This window comes from Hevea brasiliensis, chromosome 2 (genome assembly GCF_030052815.1).
Source record: "Hevea brasiliensis isolate MT/VB/25A 57/8 chromosome 2, ASM3005281v1, whole genome shotgun sequence".
Lineage (NCBI taxonomy): Eukaryota > Viridiplantae > Streptophyta > Magnoliopsida > Malpighiales > Euphorbiaceae > Hevea > Hevea brasiliensis.
Genome location: NC_079494.1, coordinates 7,597,431 through 7,607,295, shown reverse-complemented (window position 1 = coordinate 7,607,295; position 9,865 = coordinate 7,597,431). Strand labels below are relative to the sequence as shown.

The 9,865-nt window shown below is 38.3% G+C and overlaps 1 non-coding gene across 1 annotated transcript; it reads left to right on the top strand.

The window, feature by feature from the left end:
- The first annotated feature begins 8,035 nt into the window (after positions 1-8,035).
- Positions 8,036-8,143, top strand: LOC131178100 (small nucleolar RNA R71). The gene has a single exon (XR_009147233.1). It is a non-coding gene; the product is annotated as a small nucleolar RNA R71 (small nucleolar RNA).
- Positions 8,144-9,865: the final 1,722 nt, after the last annotated feature.

The window sequence follows — 9,865 nt, the reverse complement described above, 5'->3', positions numbered from 1 at the left end:
CTGGGATGTCCTGAGCAGGCTGAGGGGGTGGGGTAGGTGTAGTAGGGTGCTGTGGGACTGATGGGAAAGGTTGGGTTTCTGGTTGTGCAATAGGCTCAGTTTCTGCTGCAGGGTGGGCAGTATCAAAATATGACAAATTGAACCCTGTTTTGGTTAAGTGTGCAGTATCAAAATATAAAGGATCCACAAGTGCTGGTATTGAGTGCTCTGCAGGATTAAAACCAAAATGCTTGGCTATGACAGTGATGAGCCCACCCAAAACAATGTCACCTATGGATTTGGTGGCAATATGCAGCACATGTTCACAAAAGAAATAACCAGGAGAAACCTTAACTTTGTGAAATGCACACCATAACATAAATAGTTCAGATTTTCCCACAGACTGCAACTAGTCCCTCCGCCCAATATGGTGCTAGCAATCACCTATGAATAAACCTAAGTGCGTGGTCAAGTATTTGGGATGTTTTTATCTTCCACAGAGAAAGTTTGAGGTTGGTTTGTGATGATTCTCCAAAATTGGGCAGCATTCCAAATGCCCTTGTTGGCTACCTCTACTCCAAAGATGTGGTACTCTAAATAACCCATCAATTGCAAAACCAAAAATGCTATGAAATTGGTCCAATGACAGCTCTCTATTTTGCCCCAAGCATCTAAATTTCATAATTGGTTTATGGTCTACATCATGCAATTTAAGGGTAGCAGAGAATGAAGAAATAAACTCCAAAACTAGAGTTGGATAAACTATCTCCTGTTTATGCACAAATTCCATCCAACCCATCCCATCAAGATATGCAACTATATTGTCAAATAAACCAAGGGATTGTAGAAAATCGGCAGATATATACCTAGTGGGTTGTACCCTCCTATCCTTGAGTCGCTTAAAAGCTGCCTTTTGAATTGTATCAGGAAGAGGCCAGGGTAGCTTTGATACATGTGAGGCTGCCGAAATTGTCTTTTTGCTGGAAGAGGGTGTAGAGGCTGGAGCTTTTGGCTTTTTGGGTGGCGGTTCCGACAATGGGGTGGGTGGGTCTTTGCGTTTGGACAGAGGAGGGGCAGAGGACATGGGTCGCACAGATTTGGACCGGATTTTACGTTTGTATGTGGTTGGGGGAGGTGGTGGGGGTGTCGCTTGTGGAGGAGAATTGGGAGTGGGGGGTATCGTTGACAATGGCGAGACTTCGAGAGGAGAAGCTGGGCGGGAATGGGGAGGGGATTCCATTGCCGATGGAGAAGATGGAGAGATAAGGGCGGAAATGAAAATCGAAGAAGAATGAGAATTAGGGCAAATGTAGTGAGAATCGAAATGGAGAAGAAGGTGTGAGGAGGAGTTATGCCGGAATGAGGATTGTGAGAGAAGAAGGACAGTGAACAGGGTTTATCGGGGTGAAGGTGGGAAAGAAAAAGGAAAAAAATTTGATTTAAATGGGTTTTGTGAAAGACTGCATAAGGGGAAAGTGCATGTGCATAGCTTATGCACCAGCTTATGCAAGTGTTGCCTTGTTTTGAAGTTCAGAAAAATATGTCATGCAGAAGTGCATAGGCCATGCACGTTGCTTATGCAGGTCTCGGCAACTTTTGAAAATTGGGAAGTGAAGTCATGCGGGAGTGCATAAGTCATGCACTCCCCTTATGCACCTCTCGGTAGAATTGGTTTTTCAGAAAATCGGGTCATGCAGAAGTGCATAGGCCATGCACGTTGCTTATGCAGGTCTCGGCAACTTTTGGAATTTGGGTTGGTGGTCATGCAGATGTGCATAAGCTATGCACTCTGCTTATGCACTCTTCGGCAATTTTTGGAATTTGGGTTGGTGGTCATGCAGATGTGCATAAGCTATGCACTCTGCTTATGCACTCTTCGGTGGGTTTTGAGATTCAGAGTATGAGGTCATGCAGAAGTGCATAAGCTATGCACTCTGCTTATGCAGGTCTTGGCAACTTTGGTTTTTCTGGGTTTCTGGTCATGCAGAAGTGCATAGGCCATGCACGTTGCTTATGCACCCCTCGGCAGGTTTGAATTTTTGGAGTTTCTGGTCATGCAGAAGTGCATAGGTTATGCACTCTGCTTATGCACCCCTCGGCAGGTTTGAATTTTTGGAGTTTCTGGTCATGCAGAAGTGCATAGGTTATGCACTCTGTTTATGCAGACTTCGGCAGAGAGAAAAAACGCAGAATTTGAAGTTGTGCAAATGTGCATAAGTCATGCACTCACCTTATGCAAGTTTTGACAGATATGAAATTTGACAAAATGAGGTTATGCAGAGTTGCATAAGCTATGCACTCTCCTTATGCACTTGCAATAAAGGTGGAAAATGGCAAGAATTGTGGTTATGCAGGATTGCATAAGTTATGTAGTTGCTTATGCACAATTCAACAAAATTAAGATTGCAATAGAACATGATTTGCAAGTGTGAAAAATACCCTAAAATGAAGAAATATAATTCCATGAAGCATAAACCATGAGAAATTTTCACTAAAAACACATCAATATATACAAAGTGTATCAAAAAGGCATCACACAAGCATGTAAAAATGGATCCTACATAAAAGACCTTTGAGAACTATGTCATTTTAAGTCAAATTCTGCAAATCAACATTTAGCACATAAAACTCCATAAAATCTGCATGAAGTTGCATCTAACCACAAATGAGAAATGAACTCTCCAAGTTTTGCCAAGAGAATGCAATATTTCTACCTTGAATCCTACAACCCAAATAATCTCAAAACTACAAAGATGACCAACTTACCACCATATTAACATTAAAGGCACATATACTTAAAAGTTACGCACCCAACCTCACCAAAAACACAAGCCATTTGCTGCAGACACCCTTTTTGCTGCAGATTTCATTTTTTGTTCTGCATAAACCAGATAACAGCCTAAGGACAGAATCTATCTGCTGCAGATTGCACTTTGCCTCTGCATAAACCAGATTGCAGCTCCTGCACAGGTTATGCAGCAAAAACAAATCAGTTCTTTTGATGGACAAAATTTTCAAGTTAAGAATTACTTCCCCAACAGTTCATCAGCCTTTCTTCATGGAATTACATCTACAAGGGACAAGATTTAACAATGTCAAAAATTGAATTTGGGGAGATTTAAGATAAAAACTAAATCAATGAAAATGAAAGAAAATTAGCAAAAGCAAAATAAAAAGACTTGGGATGCCTCCCAAGAGGGCTAATTTATAGTCCTTAGCTGGACTCTTCATGAATTTCACTGAAAAGAGGTGAGGGATTGGATAGCTTGTAACAGCTTGCTCCCTTTATTGGGTCTCCAGTTATGTAATGCTTCAATCTATGCCCATTGACCTTAAAATTCCCAGATTTTTCACTCCAAATTTCAATTGCTCCATAAGGGAAAACCTTAGAAACTTTATATGGACCAGTCCACCTTGACTTAAGTTTCCAGGGAACAATTTCAATCTTGAGTTGAACAACAAAACTAAATCACCTTCTTTGAATTCCTTTTTCCTAAGATGCTTATCATGCCAAACTTTAGTTCTTTCTTTGCAAATACGGGCACTTTCATAAGCATCCATCCTCAATTCCTCAAGCTCATTAAGTTGTAACAACCTTTTCTCACCAGCTTGCTTAAGATCAAAATTCAAGGTCTGAATGGCCCAATATGCTCTATGTTCTAGCTCCACAGGTAAATGACAAGACTTACCATACACCAACCTAAAGGGAGTAGTTCCTATAGGGGTTTTGTAGGCAGTCCTATATGCCCATAAAGCATCATCTAGTTTGATAGACTAATCTTTCCGAGAATTGTTCACTGTTTTCTCCAAAATATGCTTGAGCTCTCTGTTAGAAATTTCAACTTGTCCTGAAGTTTGAGGGTGGTATGGGGTAGCTATCTTGTGCACTACACCATACTTCCTCATTAAGCTCTCAAATTGCTTATTGCAAAAATGGGAACCCCCATCACTAATTATAGCCCTAAGAGCTCCAAATCTGCTCAAGACAAATTTCTTCAAGAATTTCACTACCACTCTAGCATCGTTAGTTGGAGTTGCAATAGCTTCCACCCACTTTGACACATAGTCAACCCCAACTAAGATGTATCTATTACCATACGAAGGAGGGAATGGCCCCATAAAATCTATTCCCCAAACATCAAATAATTCCACTTCAAGAATATTATTTAGGGGCATTTGATCTCTTTTTGACAAATTTCCACTCCTTTGACATTTATCACAATCCAACACAAATTTCCTCACATCCTTAAAAAGATTTGGCCAAAAGAAACCAGCTTGCAAAATTTTACTAGCTGTTTTAGAGATTCCAAAATGTCCTCCATAATCAGAAGCATGGCAATGATGCATAATACTTTGTATCTCCTCTTCAGGAATACACCTCCTTATTAAACCATCACAACATCTCCTAAAGAGTAAAGGATCATCCCATCTATAAAACTTCACCTCATGCAAAAACTTTTTCTTTTGTTGCCATGTCATACCTAGAGGTAAAACTCCACAAGATAGATAATTCACAAAGTCTGCATACCAAGGTAGTTTAGCAACAAGAGAGAAAAGTTGTTCATCCAAAAAAAACTCATCAATAGGGATTTCATCCAATTCTTCATCATCCAATTTCAACCTACTAAGATTATCAACAACTAAATTTTCAGCTCCCTTCTTATCTCTAATCTCCAAATCAAATTCTTGTAACATCAGAATCCACCTAATAAGCCTAGGCTTAGCCTCCTTTTTACGGAGCAAATACCTGATGGCTGCATGATCTAAAAATATAACCACCTTTGAGTCAATAATGTAAGGTCTGAATTTTTCCAATGCAAAGACAATTGCTAAAAATTTCTTTTCAGTTGTTGCATAATTTGTTTGAGCCTCATCCAGTGTTCTACTAGCATAATAAATAGCATAAGCCTTTTTGTCCTTTCTTTGACCAAGAACAGCTCCAATTGCATAGTTGCTAGCATCACACATAATTTCAAAAGGTAGGCTCCAATCAGGTGGTTGCATGATTGGTGCAGTGATAAGAGCTTGCTTCAACCTGCAAAAGGCATCCGAACACTCTTGGTCAAATACAAATGGTGTGTCATTACTTAACAAATTAGACAAAGGTTTAGCTATTTTAGAAAAATCCTTGATAAAGCGTCTGTAGAACCTGGCGTGTCCTAGGAAACTTCGAATTCCCTTGACATTGGTAGGAGGAGCCATCTTCTCTATCACTTCAACTTTGGCTTTATCAACCTCTATTCCTCTGTTAGACACCAAATGTCCAAGCACTATCCCTTCCTGAACCATGAAATGACACTTTTCCCAGTTTAATACAAGGTCAGTATCTGCACATCGCTGCAAAACTCTAGAAAGGTTAGCCAAGCATATATCAAATAAAGATCCATAAACAGAAAAATTGTCCATAAAAACCTCCATTATGTCTTCAATGAAATCTGAGAAGATTGCCATCATGCACCTTTGAAAAGTGGCTGGTGCATTACATAACCCAAATGGCATCCTCCTATAAGCAAAGGTTCCATATGGACAAGTAAAAGTGGTTTTCTCTTGATCATTTGGATGGATAGGGATTTGAAAAAAACCTGAATATCCATCTAAATAGCAAAAGTAAGAATGCCTAGCTAGTCTTTCCAACATTTGATCAATGAAGGGAAGTGGAAAATGATCTTTTCTAGTGGCAACATTTAATTTTCTATAATCTATGCACATTTGCCAACTAGTCACTGTTCTGGTGGGAATTAATTCATTATTTTCATTTTTGACCACTGTCATTCCACCCTTTTTTGGGACAACATGTACTGGGCTCACCCAAGTACTGTCTGAGATAGGATATATGATCCCTGCATCAAGCAACTTCAAAATTTCCTTTTTAACAACTTCTTTCATATTTGGGTTCAACCTCCTCTGATATTCAATAGATGGCTTACAATTTTCTTCCAAGATGATTCTATGCATGCAAAAGTGTGGGCTTATTCCCTTAATGTCATCTATGGTGTATCCTAAGACTTTTCTGAATTGCCTCAACACTCTTAACAACTTATCAGCCTCTAAAGTATTCAAGTTTGCATTTACAATTACTGGATAAGTGTTATTAGTGCCAAGAAATTCATACCTGAGCTGAGAAGGAAGTTGCTTAAGTTCTACCTTAGGTGCATCTTCTTCCTTGAATGATGGTTGCTTAATTTCTGCTTTTTCCTTTTGTGTGAGTTGAAAAACTGGAGCAGAAATGAATGGTGGACTACCCTCTAAATGTTGAGCATATGCAGCTACATGAGGGTTGTCATAGTCTATGCCTCCTCCATGAACCAAACAATTTTCAAGTGAATCTTCTGGATATTTCTTTCTGAAGTGTTCTTCAACCAGCTCATCAATGATATCAACTCTCAAGCAAGTATCAGCTTCAGAATGATGCTTTTTCATAGTGTTATTAATATTGAAAACCAATTGCTCTTCACCAACCCTAAGAGTCAGCTTTTCTCCTTTCACATCAATCAATGCTCCTGCTGTAGCCAGGAAAGGCCTTCCCAAGATAATTGGAATATTAAAATCTTCCTCCATGTCCAAGATGACAAAGTCAACAGGTATATAGAACTTCCCAACCTTCAGAGGCACATTCTCCAAAATCCCTTCAGGATACTTAATTGACCTGTCAGCTAACTGAAGAGAAATGTGGATTGGTTTAAGATCTCCCATGTTGAGCTTCTCATAAATGGAAAGGGGCATAAGGCTAACACTAGCCCCTAAATCACATAAGGCTTTTGTAGAACAAGACTCTCCAATGTGGCATGGAATTGAAAAACTCCCTGGATCCTTAAGCTTTGGAGAAAGTTTCCTTTGGAGGATAGCACTACATTCTTCTGTCAAAGCTACAGTTTCATCATCTTCAAGTTTCCTCTTGTTTGAGAGAATTTCTTTCAAGAATTTTGCATAAGAGGGCATTTGTAAAAGAGCATCAACAAAAGGCACATTTATGTAAAGTTTCTTCAAAACCTCTAAGAACTTCCCAAATTGCCTATCAAGCTTGGCTTTGTGAAATCTTTGTGGAAAGGGAAGTTGTGGCTTATAGGGCTCAGGAGGTATATATTTCTCTTCCTTCTCTTCAATTTTCTCTTTACATTTTTCTGCACTCTCTTGTTTTTCACTCTCATCAGTTGCTTTCTCATTTCCTCTCTTCTCATCATTTTCACTCTTCTCATCATTTATAACTTTCCCACTTCTTAAAGTAATAGCTTGACACTGCTCTCTTGGGTTTTCTGGTTGACTTGGAAGCTTTCCAAAAGACTTGGCACTTGAGGAAGATGCTTGTTGTGCAATCTGATTTTTCAAAGATACATTATGTGTTTGCATCTGTTCCAGCCTTGCTTTCATCTCTCTCATCTCCTCATCATGCTTATTTTGGTTAGCAAGAATCTGTTGCAATAAAGCTTCAGTGGTGGAATTTCGTTCTTGCTGTTTTGGTGGAGGGTTCATATTTTTCTGCTGAAAATTAGGCAGTGGTTGCCTATTTTGCTGATATGGAACTCCTTATTGCTGATGTGGTTGAAAATTCTGATTTTGAACTTGATTTTGCTGATTTCCCCATGAAAAGTTGGGATGATTCCTCCAATTTGGATTGTAAGTTTGAGAGTAAGGATTCCCCATTTGCTTGTTTCCATAATTACCAACATATGCTGCTTGTTCTCCATAATCTACTCCACAGCTGGTAGTTTCCTCTGCATAAGCCACTTGTTGTGAAGTTCCAGCTGATGATGATGAACTAACCAACATACTCAGATCTTCCATCTTCTTAGCAAGGACATTTGTAAGTGCATCAAACTTTGCATTAATCATGTTTAATGGATCAAGATCATACATTCCAGCAGCTTGCCTCTTTTGAGTTGGAGCTGGTCCTCTTGGACTACTCCAAAGATGAGTATTCTTTGTGATTTTCTCCAATAGCTCATAAGCTTCATCTTCATGCTTAATAATAAATTCTCCTCCTGTTTGAGCATCAATAATTCCTCTGATTGCAGGAGTGACATTTGTGTAAAAATTCTGATTTATCATCCATTTTGGAATGGCATGATGTGGGCATAATCTCTCTAATTCCTTCCATCTCATCCATGACTCATAAAGAGTTTCATCTTCTCTTGGTCTGAAAGCTGTCATTTGATTCCTCAACTCTTGAGTTTTTCCAGGTGGAAAATATTGTGCAAGAAATGCATCAGTGAGTTGCTCCCAATTTGTAATGGAGTTGTGAGGTAAAGAATCAAGCCAATCCAATGCTCTATCTTTCAAAGAGAATGGGAATAGCTTCAATCTTGCTGCATCATCTGACACTCCAGGTTGTTTTTGCATGTCACAAATCATAGCAAACTTCTTCAGATGAGTGTGTGGATTTTCAGAAGGATGTCCTCCAAATTGAGAATTCTGAATCATTTGAAGAACTCCAAAATCCATCTTGTAGCTATTTGCATCAATTCTTGGTCTTGCTATGCTCTCTCTCAAGTCATCAAAACGTGGAAAAGCATGATCCATCATACTTCCCCTAGGCACATTAGCATTAACAACTTCTTCCCCTTGGGCTGCATTTTCGTTGTTTCGATCATTTCCAGCATTACCAACACCAATTCTAATCCTCTCATCAGCCATGTCTGCTTCTAATTCAGTTTCTCTCAATGCTTCTTTCCTTCTTCTGGTTTCTTTCTTATTGGCCTTACAAAACTTTTCAATTTCAGGATTAAACAGTAAGGATGTGTCACTTGTGCTTCTAGCTCTTCTCATAAAAGGTTAAAAGTACCTGAAAAAGAACAAACAAACATAAAATGAAAAGATAACAAAATAAAACTAAAAACAACTAAAATAATCAAGAATTCAATCTTAAACAAACAACTCCCCGGCAACGGCGCCAAAAACTTGATGCGTCCCTACCGCAAGTGCACGGGTCGTACAAGTAGTATAGAAAAGATATCGATCCCACGAGGAGTTGTGTTAATGATTGAATTTTTGATATAAAAAGTTGAGTAAATTGAAGTATTTTTTTGAAATTGAAGTAATGAATTGATGGGTAATGGAGTATGAAATCTAAATATGCAAAATTAATATTCTATTCAACAATGTATTAATTAAACTAAAATTGCATCAAATTGAAATAAGCAAGTTCAAATATGGCAATATTCAAAATGGCAAGTGATTAAATTCGATTAGAAATTAACAATGGTAAAAAGGCGATTCCGGAGTTCGGAATTTCATATTCGAGCTATTTTGGGATTTTAAATTGGTTATCCAATCTTATGAAACTTATGGGTTTTAAGGAGATTAATTCTTAAATCTTTTGAATTCCCTTTCGAGTGAGACAAAGAGTGCTTTAATCAAACTAATCCTACTTTCGTGGAGTTAGAATTAATTAAGACCCATTAAGTTCTTTAATTAATCTGTGAATCCTCTTAATCCTTAGCCTATTTCTAGGTCTAAGTTAATTAAGTTCAATTTCTTGATTATCTATCACAAGGCCTTCTCCTTTCGGTGCTTCAACCATGGATTAAGAACATCACTTAATGGGATCCTACACTAAGCATGTCATTAAGCATACAAGAAATGAATAAAACTCATTAAGACCACAAAATATGGATTACCCAATCAAAATCCACAAAATATCTCAAATATTACAACCCTTACTCCAGAATCAAAAGTAAACTACTCACTATCCATAATGCTTACAAGATATAATGAGTTTAAATGGAAATAAAGCTTTAATCTAAGCTAAGAAGTAAGAAATTAAACACTAGAAATGTAGAAAAATGTAAGGAAAGAAAGAAATCTGCAAATCTTGGTTGAAAATGGTGTGGAAGGTGAAGGTGACTCTTCAAATTCTGCTCAGCCCCTCCTTTCCTTTTCTGCTCCTTGT